Consider the following 7,179-nt stretch of genomic DNA (forward strand, 5'->3'; position numbering starts at 1 on the left):
ACAATTAACAGCCCTGTACTAATGGCAACATACAAGTAATTAACTAAACTTTATTACAAGCATATGTTCTTTATTGCACTTAACCATCCGCTCCAGCAAGAATAAAAATTGGAGACATTCACCCTCAGAGTGGTGCACATAAACTTCAGGTTTGCTCATCTTTTATCCTCTCTTAAGGCCTAAGTACTTACTGCAAAGAAGATTTATGGCATGAGTCTTCATCACAGAATACTCCACTCAGACTGGTAGCAGGCATGGGAGAATCCCTCATCTCGGTGAAAGCTGTAAGTTCAAACCCATTCAGGTGCACGTAAGAAAGCGAACAGGAATATGTAATAACTGAGACAGTGATGAAATGTAGCTCCCCTTTTTGAATGTTTGGTTTTTTTTTTTTCTGAACTCAGAAATACCATCAGAGGCACTTAAATTCCATTTCCGAGGAAGAGCAGATTTGTTAAAAGTATTTCCTCCAGGTCTTGATTAAAATTAAAAAAATAGTGCCATCCAAAACCAACCTATACTACAAAACCAACAGTTACAAAGCAGTCTCCATTCCCAATTTCTTTTCTTTTGAAAGCAATCCTGCATCTCTGCAAGTTGCCTCTTAGGCAGTTACATGTACAGTTGAACTAAACAGAGAGTCCTTATCAGGAACGCCATTAAAAAAAATACAAACCCGGTGTGTAAGTAGGTCCACTGATTTTCTTGGAATTTCTCACACACTTATTTCAAGTTGGTCATACAGAAGAATTTACCTAAAATACAGCCTGTAGTAGCAACAAAAATCCACTGGCCAAACTAGACTGAAAAAAATGTTTAATTTGCACAAAAATAGCATTAATACGCTGAAATCTCACAGAATAAACAGCCAAAGGTGAGTGCTAAAAAAGTAAAGATCTGAAGGACTGTAGAGTTTTGATTGTATACTTGTAAATTCAATAATAAGACTTCAAGGAAGTTGGTCAGCCTGCATTTGTTTTGTGGAACATGAGAATGCTTCTGACTCTTAAGCACATATATATGGTGATGCCTTATCTGCAATTCTTCAGTCACTTCATTGGAATCTTCCAAAAACAGCTCAATTATCAATGGTTAGCAGTAAGAGTCACAGAACAGGCTGCCTTGCAACAAGAACTAGACAGGACCGTAATTGTTTTAAATGTACCTGTTTCATATTCAGATTATCCATACTAACATGGATATGGACTGAAATGTCTCAGTTAAGAAAATACGACATGTAGCTTAATGATAGAATTTTCTAAGGCTTATAAAAATCAATTTTCTTTACTAGGAATACTATTATAATACAAATAGATCTTTATTTAACAGGCAAAAAAAGAGGTTGTACAGAGCGGTACTTTGTCCCTTCCGCAGATTTGAGGTAGCGCTAGTTACAAAGCATAAATGTACATCTAAAATCTCAAGTCCTTCTCCTTACAAATTTAATTAAAAAAAATAATCTTCCCCATGTTTCTAAAAGTTCAGGATATTCTAATAAAGGTTACTCAAATACAGGCTAAGCCTAATCTCAGAAACATGTACCTAACAGTGTCAGTGGGCGCAATGTGCTTTCTGGTGACATCCTTTCAAACAAAAACACATCTGTGGCGTAATGCTGCTTTTGTCAAGGTTTTCTGGGGGAGTTGTGATTAACGATTCTGGTAGATTATTTTTATTCTTGGGATTTACTGGTGGAGTTACCCTGTGTCACGAGCTGCCCTGACCTCAGTTAACCAGCCAATAGAGCTAAACAGAATTTATTAAAAGAATTAACAAATGGAAGCCCAGACAAGTTTACAGGTTCTGGATGTTGGCTGAAGAAACTAATTAACACACTACACCCCCCTAACTTCTAAACTTAGAATAATAATCCAGAATGCACAAACACTCACCTACACAAAGGTGAGGAATGGACCTCGAGAAGTTTCCTTAGGCAGTGTCCTAACCTAAGGTGAGAGCCCCCCAACCACAGAGCTGCTGCTGCAGGGAGGACTGACTAACTCTCCCCTGGCAGGACTCCATTTATACCCTTAGTCAAATCTCAGCTGTGGTCGTATTAACTCCCCATTGGCTGCAGAGCCACTTTGCAGGTGTGTACACGCACTGGTGGGCTTGGCCAGAACAAGCAAGGAGCTTCCAGAGGTTTCTAGCTGTTTCTCTGACATCTGCCCAGCAACTCCTGCAGTTTAGTGATCGGAAGCTTCTCAGACCGAGGGTCAGATGCACCTACCACATCCCGGTGTAACAAATCTGTCCAGCACAGACCACACCTCGCTCCTTCCATTTCTAATGACAGCATTCTGTCGAGAAGAACTTGACATGGCTCAACCCAGGGTTTGAGAAGTAGCTGTGTAATTTTTTAACAGCTTCTCTATGTCAGAGATGAAGGGTACAGTCCATTTTTTTATTTTAAAGACACAGTGAAGCATTTCTCTATGAGAAGAGTTATAGAAGATGTTACTCCAGTGTTAGCAGGTAGTGAGGTTAATTCCGCCATTACCTCAACACTACATATGTACAAGGAAAGTATCCAACAGCTTGAGAAGATCTTAATCCCTATTAAATAACGACAGGTCTCTTTCTTACAAGGTTTACTGCTTCGGAGTGAATCACATTTTTGGCACCTTTGTTTCCAGCAGATGTACCAATTAAGAGGCTTGTACTGTAAGAAGTAGTATAACCTTTCCATGCCAACTTTCAGTCTTTATGGATAGGCTCATTCACACACAGAAGGCAAGCGCTCAGCCAAGGCATTTTATACCCAACAGCAATCAAAGCTTTCTAGATACCTTTGCCAGATGACTCCTAACTATGTTGTCTGGAGCCAAGTACCTTTTTAGGGGAACAACTTCATAGGCCAGATGTGTACATCAGTACAAATTTGAAAAGGTCTCTGAGCCTCAGCTGACAGGTCGACCTCTTGCCTGCCAGCAAGACATTGCTTCCACTTCCAGCAAAGGCAGGAGAAAAAGGCAAATGAAAGAGGCAGATTAGCCGAGCCATCCGATTCATGCAATAGCATTGCAATGCCTGTGTAGAAGGTCATAAAGGATGTTGCAAATAAATATCTAGAAAGCAGATACACTATTTTTCAAAACAACAGGGCACTTCTGATGTCAATGTAATTTCTTGTTAATTACTTCTCAGTAATTAGTCTTCTCTCCCTAATAAGGGAATTCCCGTATTCTCTTATCGTCCCTATTAAGTCCTATACTCATAAGAAGTGCTTAAGCACTGCACCACCCTTTTATCCCCTTTATTACAGAAAGCAAAAAGCCTCAAACTGAGATTCATCAAGAACAGCCCCTCCGGATTAGGAAGCAGCCTAAGTTAGCTAACAAAAAGATACAGAAAAAGCCACAGAGCACAAGTCCAATCATCACATCAAGGACAGCCCAGGTCAAACGGAGATATCTCTTCACACACACAGGAAGCATCTCTTCTTGTAGTGCACCAAATAAACTTAAAAGCAAAACAAAGGTCAGAAGCTTGTCATTAGTTTAAAAAGAAACAGAAGGATGTGGCACCATCACCATCTCTGCTCAAAAACCCGAAGATTTGGAGCTTTATGGCCCACATAGATGGGACTCATCAAGTTCAAGGACAGGGCAGAAAGGAAAGACATAAGTTAATAGTGTTGCCATGATCTGAACATATCTCCTAGATCAGGCCATTCATGGGAAAATGGGACTTTCCCAGGAACACTCTGCCAGGCACCACAGGGAGGAAAGCCAGTCAAGCAAAGATTTGCATCTTTGGTTCCAGGTACTACTCATAAATCCAGACCAAAACTTCCCAGCCACATCTTCCTGGGGAAGGCAGCTATGAGATGAGCCTAGAAATGTGGAAATTACATTGTCGATAGAAATACTACACCACCAGACCTCAGCAGAACGAGCTTGGGTGGTAAGGAGATGAATGTGAAAGACCGGCTGAGAGAAGGTAAACAAAACATCGTGAGGTACAATATTCATCTGCTGTAATGTGTTGAGTACATGCAATATCTATCCTTTCTGGAGAGATATCTTTGGAGAGCTATCTAAATCAATATGCCGGGAAGACAAACTGGCCCTGGGTAAGAACTAGAAATATTTTAATAACGTTTCTGAAAGGGACCTGGTTCCCTTCTCTTTCTTGGATCATTCGCTTGCCATTTAAGATTACATGAAAAATTCACACTAATCCTGCAGTTTCTGTTTGCAGAAAGATCAGTAGCGTCAGGCAGTGAAGAGCAGGCAGTTCTTGAGATTCACTCCAGGGGCAAATCCATCTCACAAGCCAAAATGTATGTTTTATATACAGACCACTGCACAAAGACACACACAACTTTAAGTGTTTCTAATTCCTCATTAGGTCTGTCATGCTGTTCCACTGTCCACATCTGGGCTTTAGTCTCAACAACAGCCTTTAGCAAGTGATATTTGTACACAATTGACACATTTAACTTTTTTCCTCCAGACCTGGCATATTTTCCGAACAATAAAAAATGCAGGCAGGTCCAATAATACTTCAATCACATTAATAAGAAAATCTTCATTTTCACGCAGCTTTTCATATCCAACTTCAATGAATAAATGACTGCAGGTAAAACTCACAATAGCATTGATCCATTTAAGTTCTTCCTAAGAAGCATTACATTTAAAAATAAACTATTTCCTATCTATCCAGAAACAGCAGGTAAAAATGCAAAGTTAACATGCAAAAGAAAACTTCAGAACCCCAAATGACTTGCCAAATCTGCTTTGCAGTTCTATTTTAGACCACATTATTGCAGTGTCTTACAGGTCAGTTGCCAAACTGAATTAGTCTGCTATATATTCTCCAATCCACAATGTTTGTTCAAGGTAGAAGCTTCTAATTTGTCCAGTTTCAGAACAATACACATTCACAAGCAAAAGAAGCTGTTAAAAAAATTCAAGGATGGAGGAAGGAACCTAGTCAAAGCCTCTTTTTCTTTTATTCCCCCCTCCTTTTCTTTTTTTTTCTGGCAGCTCCTCAAAAGCCTCCGTTTTCTAACCTCCTAGACGTGAGAATTCAGAGAAATGAACCCTTCAGGAATGTTACCAGACCTTTTTAGGTGAACACAGAGCCACACAGGCAGCATGAGTAAATAGCTGATATAAAGAGCACCATCTACTGACATGCAGCATTTTGACAGACTCAGACAGTTTTGCCAGGCACTGCGTGGGGCTTCCACATAATCTAGTTGTAAGAAAAATTCAGCTTTCTCACGGGGATGGGTACTTTCCACATTTTCTTTTTCACCTGCCCAGTCTCTTCTATGACTGTTCTCCTGCTCACAGCTCAAGAGACAGCCCACTCCAAGACGCAGCAGCACAGTTCCACCAGCCCACCCCTCCATCTTCCCATTCCTGTCCCATTTCACTTTGCCACTGAAGCTTCCCACATGGAGATGCTCACACCTTGTACACATGTGCTACACCAACATTTTAAACTACAAATTAACTTTTTATTGCTAGCTGTTTATGAGGACATGTTTCCAAAACCACCTTACCCACTGAAGCTGAATGCTTTTGCATTGTCCCTAGATGAGATGCAAACACTTCACGATAACTGAAAGCTTCAGGATTTACCTTCATGAGATGGAAGACATTACATGAAGGTAGAGGTTTCTTCCTCACTTTTATCCTAGTGCTGTTTTATTTCTTTGAACACAGTACTACAAGGGTTGCATCAAAAGTAAAGCCTGCTATTTTATTATGTTGGCCCATGATGTCAGAAGTGGATGTTGGTGGTATGGCAGTAGAGGTCGAACCTTCCTGCCGGTATCCTATTAAATTTTGTTGCCACGTGACAGATGGCAGCAGAGGGGCAGTGTGACATAGCAGTACCTATGGAGCGAAGGGGTGTAACTGAATTCCTCCATGCTGAAAAACTGCACCCTTTGACACTCATCGACACTTGCTGAATGTTTATGGAGACCAAGCAGTGGGTGTCAGCACAGTGAGGGGGTGGGGGGCACATTCCAGCAGTGGCCACAGTGACGGTGGGTCACCTCCACTGGTGCAGGTTTTTACGAGCACGGCACACAGGCTCTTGTTCATCACTGGTGAAAATGCAGAGCCAGTGGTGGGGACTGTGTAACCCGTGGACTATGTAGAAAAACAGTGTTTTGTAGCTGAGAATTTGCTCTATCAAATAGAGTTATTGTGCTCTTTGTATCTGTTGTAGTTTCCCCAGAAATAAATAGGAGGCAGTACTTTCGGAGCGACCTACATATAACCTTTTATTATTTTACTATACAAAATTATTAAGTGCAGATGCACTTAAGAAAAGGCTGTTTTCTACAGACAAGAAAATATTACCAATATTCACACATGGTTCTGATGCTATTCCCATGGAAGTTATAATCAAAAATCACCATTAGGAATGATATTTAACTTCTTGATCACTTTAAACCGAGGCATAATACACAATAGAAATGCACTGAACTATTATTGCACATTGTTTGAAAGTACCTGAGAGCACTATCGCAATTCTTTACTGTGTGAGATTTGTGCTGCAGCACAGTAAGAGCTAGACTACTTTTTTTATATGTTTGGAGAGAATACAAATGGTATATTAGAATAACTTTTCTAACAAATTAGTCAAAATTCACTGATCTTAAAGGCCTTCACTAAAAAAACATGAAAACCACTTGTGACAATCTCAAAAATGAAAGCAGAAAAAAAAAATATTCACATATGGGGTTTCCTTTGTGTTGTTTCATTTGTTAAAGCATTAACACATCTAAGCTTATTGCTTATATTTTTATTTCATGCAGATTCCAGAGGTCAGTGAAACTCAATTTACTGGTTTTACACAATAATCCTTGTCAATCTATTTAGAACAGGATTAAAAGAGAATCATCTGATGTGAGCTTTAAGACAGAGGTTGTAGTCAATCTGTTTGTACATATGGCAGATTAATACCCATTTATAAAGTTACAAGAGGAACTTTCTAACAGGTAGGAAAGTTTCAAGTTTTATCTTGTTTTATAGCCCTACTTGCTTGTGTCAGCACAGAAGCTTTTTTCTTCTAGCATATTGCATGCAGCAGCAACCACTTTCTCTTTTTACCTCTTCCTCATTTCCAAGATTTATAAATACAGTGAGATATTCAGACTCATCCTAGAAATTATTCTTCCTTTGCACTATATTTCACGCTCTGCAGTCAAAC

Source organism: Buceros rhinoceros, unplaced genomic scaffold, assembly GCF_000710305.1.
Source record: "Buceros rhinoceros silvestris isolate BGI_N320 unplaced genomic scaffold, ASM71030v1 scaffold18639, whole genome shotgun sequence".
NCBI lineage: Eukaryota > Metazoa > Chordata > Aves > Bucerotiformes > Bucerotidae > Buceros > Buceros rhinoceros.